This window comes from Podarcis bocagei, assembly GCF_964188305.1.
Source record: "Podarcis bocagei genome assembly, chromosome: 1".
NCBI classification, from domain to species: Eukaryota; Metazoa; Chordata; class Lepidosauria; order Squamata; family Lacertidae; genus Podarcis; species Podarcis bocagei.
Window position 1 is genome coordinate 3,448,011 of NC_138125.1, and position 7,129 is coordinate 3,455,139.

Sequence of the window (7,129 nt, forward strand, 5' to 3'; positions counted from 1 at the left end):
CACCCTGAGCACCTAAAAGGCAATGGACAAAAGTTTTCTCTTGCATTTAATAATAATAATAATAATTTATTTATTTATATCCCGCCCTCCCCAGCCGAAGCCGGGCTCAGAGCGGCTAACAACAGTAAAATAATACAACATTTTAAAATCAGTTCGTTATAAAACCAGCTCAAATCAAATTAATGGCAACCTCTGGCCTGATTCTGCAGGCTCCTCTGTTCAAATAAACCAGAATGAACACTCAAGTTTCCCCAGCAGCTTAATAAAAACCGCAGAAGCCCTTCAGTAACTTGCTAAAACTAATGGTACAGTTCTGTCTTCAGTTGAAAACCATTTCTGAAACAGCAAGTGTGTGTTGGGTTTTTTCTTTAAAAAGAAACCTAACCATAGCGAATCCTTAAGCATAAATCTGCTGAAGAAAAGCAGGATGCTGCTTGGCTGGCAGTCAAAACCTTGCCGCTTCCTTTCCTCCTGCAGCGCCCAGAATGGCATAGTCCACAATGTACTCTGGAAACTCTGGCCATGTGCAGAGGGAAGGGTGGGCATCGCTTTCTGGGATGCGTAGTGGGGAGGTTTGGGCTCCACGGTACTGAGGTTGCTGCAGTGCAGGATTACCCAATAAGCAAAGGTAAAGGATCCCTGGACGGTTAAGTCCAGTCAAAGGCGACTATGGGGGTTACAGAGCGGCTATCATACTACAAATATCACAGTATACATAAAAACAGGAATCAATTAAAATACATCTTAAAATTAATTCAGACAAATGAAAATCTGGACAAATGGCAGTTATCAGGTGAAGATTGAGAGTAGTTAATACTTGCCAGGACCAACTGTTTTCACTGATCATACAAGGACCTGTGAACAGGCTGGGAGGCCTCCTTCATGCTTGTTCTTATACAAAGGAAAATAGGTCAGACTGGCCCCGTGGCCAAAGGCCTGGCAGAACAGCTCCGTCTTGCAGGCCCTGCAGAAAGATGTCAAATCCCGCAGGGCCCTAGTCTCTTGTGGGGGAGCGTTCCACAAGGCTGGAGCCACGGCCAAAAAGGCCCTGGCTCTGGTCGAGGCCAGTCTGATTTCCCTGGGGCCCAGGATCTTCAGTGTTGTTTGCAGACTGTAAAGTCCTCCGTGGGGCATATCAGAAGAGGTACGAGGGTCCTAGGCCATATAGGGCTTTGAAGGTTAAAACCAGCACCTTAAACCTAATCCTGTACTCCACTGGGAGCCAGTGCAGTTGGTATAGCACTGGGTGAATGTGATCCCGCAGCAAGGCCCTTCTCCAGAGGAAAATGCTTGCAAGGAAGTTTCAAATGCAACCACCGTTATTCCCCCATCTCCTACAAAGCTCATGTATCAAGGGCAGCCTTCCTGGTCATTAACATTTTAAAGTCATTCAGACTTCCACTGTGAACAAAAGTACTTCCCACAAGGTTGCTTCATGGAGAACGACAGAGGGCATGGCTTGCTAAAGCACGTGTAAGGTATTAATGGAAAGTCAAATGGGTCTGAACTTTCAGCAGTACGCACTTTAATTCAGAAGTGTAGCAGCAAGAGCTAAACCAATTATTTTAATTTTACTCCCGCTATCCTTTGAGACTAATGAAATTGCCTTGTTGAAGGAGTGAGGACCAGGGGTCCACCTGGGTCCACTTTGGAATAAGCTGAAAGCTAAAAAAGACATTTCTCTCTCCCCTGCTTGCCCCTGCTTGCAAAAACAATATTTTTGCAACACAGCGAGTTTGCAAGAGGATGCGGTCAGGGGATTTTGGAGCTGTTCTGAGAAACTGTTCGTTTGCCCAGGATGTCTAGCCCACCACAAGGTTCTAAGCCGAGCAACCTGTTAAAACCACAAAAGAGGAGGGGGTCAAGGAGCATTTACTGGAACCAGTAAAAGGGGTCAGAAAGATTTTAAACTCGCAGCGCCACCTAGTGTATAATGCAGTTTGGAACCGAAAGACCAACATCAATTATTTAATTGGTTGAGCTTCAATGAATATGCATAAAGGGGAATGTTTGAGGGCTGGGTCAAGGGTTGAACCATTGTTTTGCCTAAGGGGATAAAAACTGTTTGCCCCTGGTGTTCGGGGGCATTTTCTCTCATTTTGGCAGCTGAATGCACCCCTTTGCTTTGCTTGTCTGACAAATAAACCAAAGTCAATAAAACTTTTGTAATTAAAATATTGCTGCCTGGATTTTTCCATTCTGGTCTGTATTCTGAAGTCTCTAACATTTCTGGTGCTTGCGTGACTCGGATAGGGACCTTAAGTCCTCAAAAAGACCAGAAGGCAGCTCCCTTGTCCTTTTCTAGGCGGGACACAGGGGAAGGGCCAATAGGCCGCTTATCCTGGCGCCACCGAGGCTTTTCTTTGGAGGAGGGCGAAGCCAATTTGACCCTTCTGCTGGATCCTGGAAGAGAAGGCAATGGATTGAAGGACCGAGGTTGACAGGACAGGGCAGAGTCCAGCCGGCTGGTGAGTACATGACAAAGGGCCCTGGGGACAGAGGAAGACAGAGACCCCCTTGTAATTAAAAAGGGGAAGGGGCATCCTGATCACATGCCCAAGCGTGTTTGGTGGCAGTAAGGGAAGGATTGGCCCCTGATACCCACCCACGCTTAAGGATTTAAAGGAAGGCAAAAAGGAAAAGGGGGGGGAACCGGGAGGCTAGTGTGTGTGGTACAGCGTCCAGTGAAAGAGGCACTTGGTGCGTGTGTGTGTGTAACCCCAGGGTATTCCCCTGGGGTAGAACCAATAAGTACTCCGCTTCCCAGCAGCGCGAGCTCGACTGGGCGAGGAAAATTGGGAAGTGCATGTGTGTGTGTTTGGTGTTTGGGGACGCTGCACAAGGGCCATATTAAATATGGGAGGGAGTGGCTCAAAAGGTCTAATAACTCCCCTAAAGTGCATGCTGAACAATTTCAAGAAAGGATTCAGCGGAGACTATGGCGTTGTGATGACGCCAGAACGCTTACACACTCTGTGTGAACTGGACTGGACATAGCATTGAACTGGGAAGAAACATAGGGGCCCTAGTTGGGACAGGGCAACAAGGAGTATCTTTTGAGGCTGAGTAGTTACTTAGAGAAGAGTTTCAGACTCAGATTCAGATTTGGGAGCGATGGAGGGGATCGCTCCAGAGATCCCTTAGGTTATCCAAGTTAGTATACAGAACCAGAGTGCATACAAAGCTTTCAGATCTCTGGACCTCAATGAAGGCAAGAGTTCAGCCAGGCAGAGCTGGAGGGTTTTCTGCTGAGCTGTAAGTTTGATAGTAAGGCAAGCCTCCTAGTTTCTCCAAAGCCCATCACTGAACTGGGAAGCACATGAGCCTTGCAGACCTCCAACAGTTTTGATCCCTATAGTAAGTACAGCTTGACCAGGGAGGGCAAGCTAAATCCCAGAACTTAGTTAGGGAAGAGCTGGGTATCTATGTGACCAGCGGCAGTTTGGAACACATCAGGGAAACCACCAGTAGTGCCCTAGCTTCTCTGATGACCAGTGAGAGGTGGTCTATGGCTAGGAAATACGAAATGGTTTTAGACCTATAGCAGTTATAGGTGAGACAGGGAGGGCAATTTAATTGGTGTCCTTAACCAGGCACCAGCTGGATGGCTCAGTGCTCAGGTGTGTCTCAGAGAACACTGCAGCAGACCCCTGGTTTGAGACTCAGGCAGAGAAACCTCAAGAGAAGACCTGCATCTTTGTGGCCACCACAGTTGACAAGTTAGTTGCCACAGAAAAAGGATGAGGGAACAGAAAAAACAAACAAACAAACAACAAAAAAACAAACCAGCCGGACACCTGAAACTGACCACAGGGTGTGACCAGCCAAGGTCAGGTGTCTGCTGGGAGAACTACTAGAAGTTTAAAAAAACAACAAAACACAAAAAAACTGCATAAAACTAAAAGAGGAAGAACTTTCTCCATTTAACTTGCATGAGTTTGTGAACATGGATGAAGTTCTAGAGGTTCACGTGATAATAGAGAAACCCCCCCACCCCCCTGGCTGAAGAAATATAAGACTGATCAATTCAAAATTAAGGAGAATTAATACACAGGCTTTAGAATTTCTTGGAACGCCTGATGGAGGCATACAGAATTTGGACCCCCTTTGACTTTGAACTCCCTGCACATGAGTTAATGGTAAATGCCTCCCTCATAGGACAATGTGCAAAGGACATTAGAACCAAAATCCAAAAACAGCCTGGGTTCCAGGGCATGTCCAGATTTCAGATCATGGCCATCGCCCAGAAGGTGTTTGAACAAAGAGGAGAGGCTGAGAAGAGGGAGAAAAAGCAGTGGAGGAAAGAAAAGGCAGCAGTGTTAGGCACAGCAATGGCTCACAGGCCAGGGACCCGAGGGGTCCGCCGTAGCCATTCAGAGACCCGTGGCCAAGGGGGAGGAAGATGTCTGTTCAGCAACAGCAAGGCCATAAGAATTACCCCTGTGAAAGGCTGCATGGAGCCAATTGGGAAGCCTGGTCAAAACGCATGTATTATTGGCTGGCAGAAAAGCAACTATGGGAAAGTACACAGGCTGAAACAGGCTTTGCCCAGCCCATTAAGAAGTTTACAGGCGCAGTGGAGGCTTGTGAAGGAGACGTGGCTGATGCTCTAGAGAAGCCCTGGGTTGCGTGGCAGGGATTGAAGACGGCATGTCAGGCTGCAGTGGAAGCCAGACCAGAGGGGCCTAGAGGATGCCCAGAAAGAGTACCAAGCCCAGAGGGGGCTGAGTACCAAGCCCAGAGGGGGCTGAGGCTGCTTTGGGAAGTTGTTTCTACGGTTCAACGCATCTGTGTGATGCACTGTGTGTTGGAGAAAGGCTGAAAAGGCAGTTGCAAGCTGTTCCTCAGGCAATGGAGCACCCAAAAGTGGGGGGTGCAGGCCAGGCAAGCCATTCCAAGAGTTCTGAGGAGGCCAACAGCGAAAGGCATTGCCATGCAATTGGCAGCTGGATGCAAGGCTAACATCTATATTGATTCTAAATATGCCTTCTTAACCCTGCATGCGCATGGCGCCCTATGGAAAGAGCGGGGCTTGAGTGGAGCCCACGGGAAAGCTCTGAAATACGTTCCAGAAGTTGAGACATTACTAGAAACTGTATGGGCCCCCAAAGAGATTGCTGTAATGCACTGCAAAGGCCATGATAGAGGTTGGGACATGGTCACTAGAGGCAACCGGAAAGCAGATAATGCAGCTTGTGAGGCAGCTCTGAAACCTCCACCAGTGGTCACCACCGCCCTCAACCCAGCTACCCTGTTGCCGGTAGGAGAAGGTGAGGAGCAGACGCACGATTGCATTGAGGTTATGGACACAAGACTGGACCAGGAGAAGTGGCCAGAGGAAATCGATTGGCAGACAGAGTGGCCAAGGAAGCAGCCCGGGAACCGGCCCCGCCTCAGTTATTGGAACAGTGGTCCCAGAAGGGATCTTAAGCACTGCTGACAAACCAGATACTATGTATCCACCCACATGAGGCCAGATGCCACAACCAAGCAGCTGGAGAAGTATGTGTATATAGCCAACCTTTATCAACTGGCGGCCCAGATTTCCTGCTATGCCAAAAGAATGATCCCAGAACTCACTCCAGACGATGTGGAACCACGTTACACCCTTGATGAACAGCAGTGGACCAGCCAAGAAGGAGCAACGCTCCAGGAAGGACCAGACAGCCGTGTTTTTGTGCCCCAACATCTGGCCAGCACAATTGTAAAGAATTACCACGAGTCCACCCATTTGGGAGGCCCAGCTGTTCAAAAGCACACCTTGGGAGAATATTCTATCTCAACTTAACTGCTGCTATAACTAACTGCTGCTATATCCCAAAATGTGCCCTGTGCGCCAACCAAGAGACTGAGACTATCACCCTTTGAACTTCTATATGGCAGGCCAACCCCTTTCGTCCGAGACATCCCCGCCAGTTTGGGGCAGATGGGAGATCACATCACCCAAGAACAAGTGCAATCCCTGTGTTTGTTGTGTGTGTTTGCTTCCTTTCCAGGTATTCCCTCGAGCGTACACCTGCAGTCCCGCGGCAGTCTCGCTGAGCCGGTTCACCAGTTCCTCTGGGTGACAGCGTCTGGCGACCCCCTCATCCCCAACTGCAGTGAAAGTAGTCGAGGTGATCCCCTGGGTACATCACACGCATCTGAAGAAGGGTGTCTGGACTTGCAAGAGAAATCCTGCTGACCCTCTGAAGTTGATCATCACCTTGTGTCTGACGCTACCAGGGAAAAAGCGTTAGGCCACGGGCAACGAGATCCTGCAACTAATCATCACAAGGACAGTTACAAAGACTTTCTCTTTTCTCTCTTATTTTCTTTATTGACTTGCTCTATGTCTTATTGCCCTGACCCTACCGAACCATACCAACCCTATTGGCCGCAGTACAGCATCCCACTCTCCCACTGTGGCTCTTTATTCACTGCATTGCCCAGCGCACTTGGATGTGGCTCCTCCGGGGAGCTGCAGGATTGGTCGAAATCTATCGAGTTCTAGACCGCTCTTGTGGTTGTGGGAGAATAGCCTGCTGGTTGCAGGGTAGAGCACTGTCTGACAAATAAACCAAAGTCAATAAAACTTTTGTAATTAAAATATTGCTGCCTGGATTTTTCCATTCTGGTCTGTATTCTGAAGTCTCTAACATTTCAAGATGAAAAGAGCAACAGCTCCTGGGCATGAACTTCAGGGCTACAGACTTCCTTACTTGGTCACAATGGCATGTTGCTCATGCTTGGTATTGGGTATAAAAACACTATTTTAGTATAAAGACACGGAAGCATTTGGAGCAACAAATGCAGAGGGTATGATTGGTAGCTGCCATCAACACTGGTTCCATAACGAAACAGGATGACTAAAAATGGTAGGATATGTAAAATGAACCATGGAAAGAGAAGAAGGGAAGTAATTGGACATTATAAACTTTGTAAAATGTTTATTTGAAATTGTAAAACAGAAAATATAAATTATATGTATATAAAAAATGGTGAACAAGCCATAGGTACACATTTCGTTTTCAAGTTGCTTCGCAAGACGAATTTCCCTATGGGCTTGCTTCGCAAAACGAAGCTTTCCCCCGCACCCCGGACCTCTTTTGAAGCAAGGGGCGGCGGGGAGAAGATCACTTCTCCCAGT

The 7,129-nt window shown here is 47.9% G+C and overlaps 1 long non-coding RNA gene across 1 annotated transcript; it reads right to left on the minus strand.

Annotated features, from left to right (window-relative positions):
• Window positions 1–89: 89 nt before the first annotated feature.
• On the minus strand, window positions 90–6,933 carry LOC308576369. The gene is made up of 2 exons (XR_014003194.1): window positions 6,640–6,933; window positions 90–1,606 (listed from the first exon to the last, which is right to left on the minus strand). It is a non-coding gene; the product is annotated as an uncharacterized lncRNA (long non-coding RNA).
• Between the last annotated feature and the right edge of the window lie 196 nt (window positions 6,934–7,129).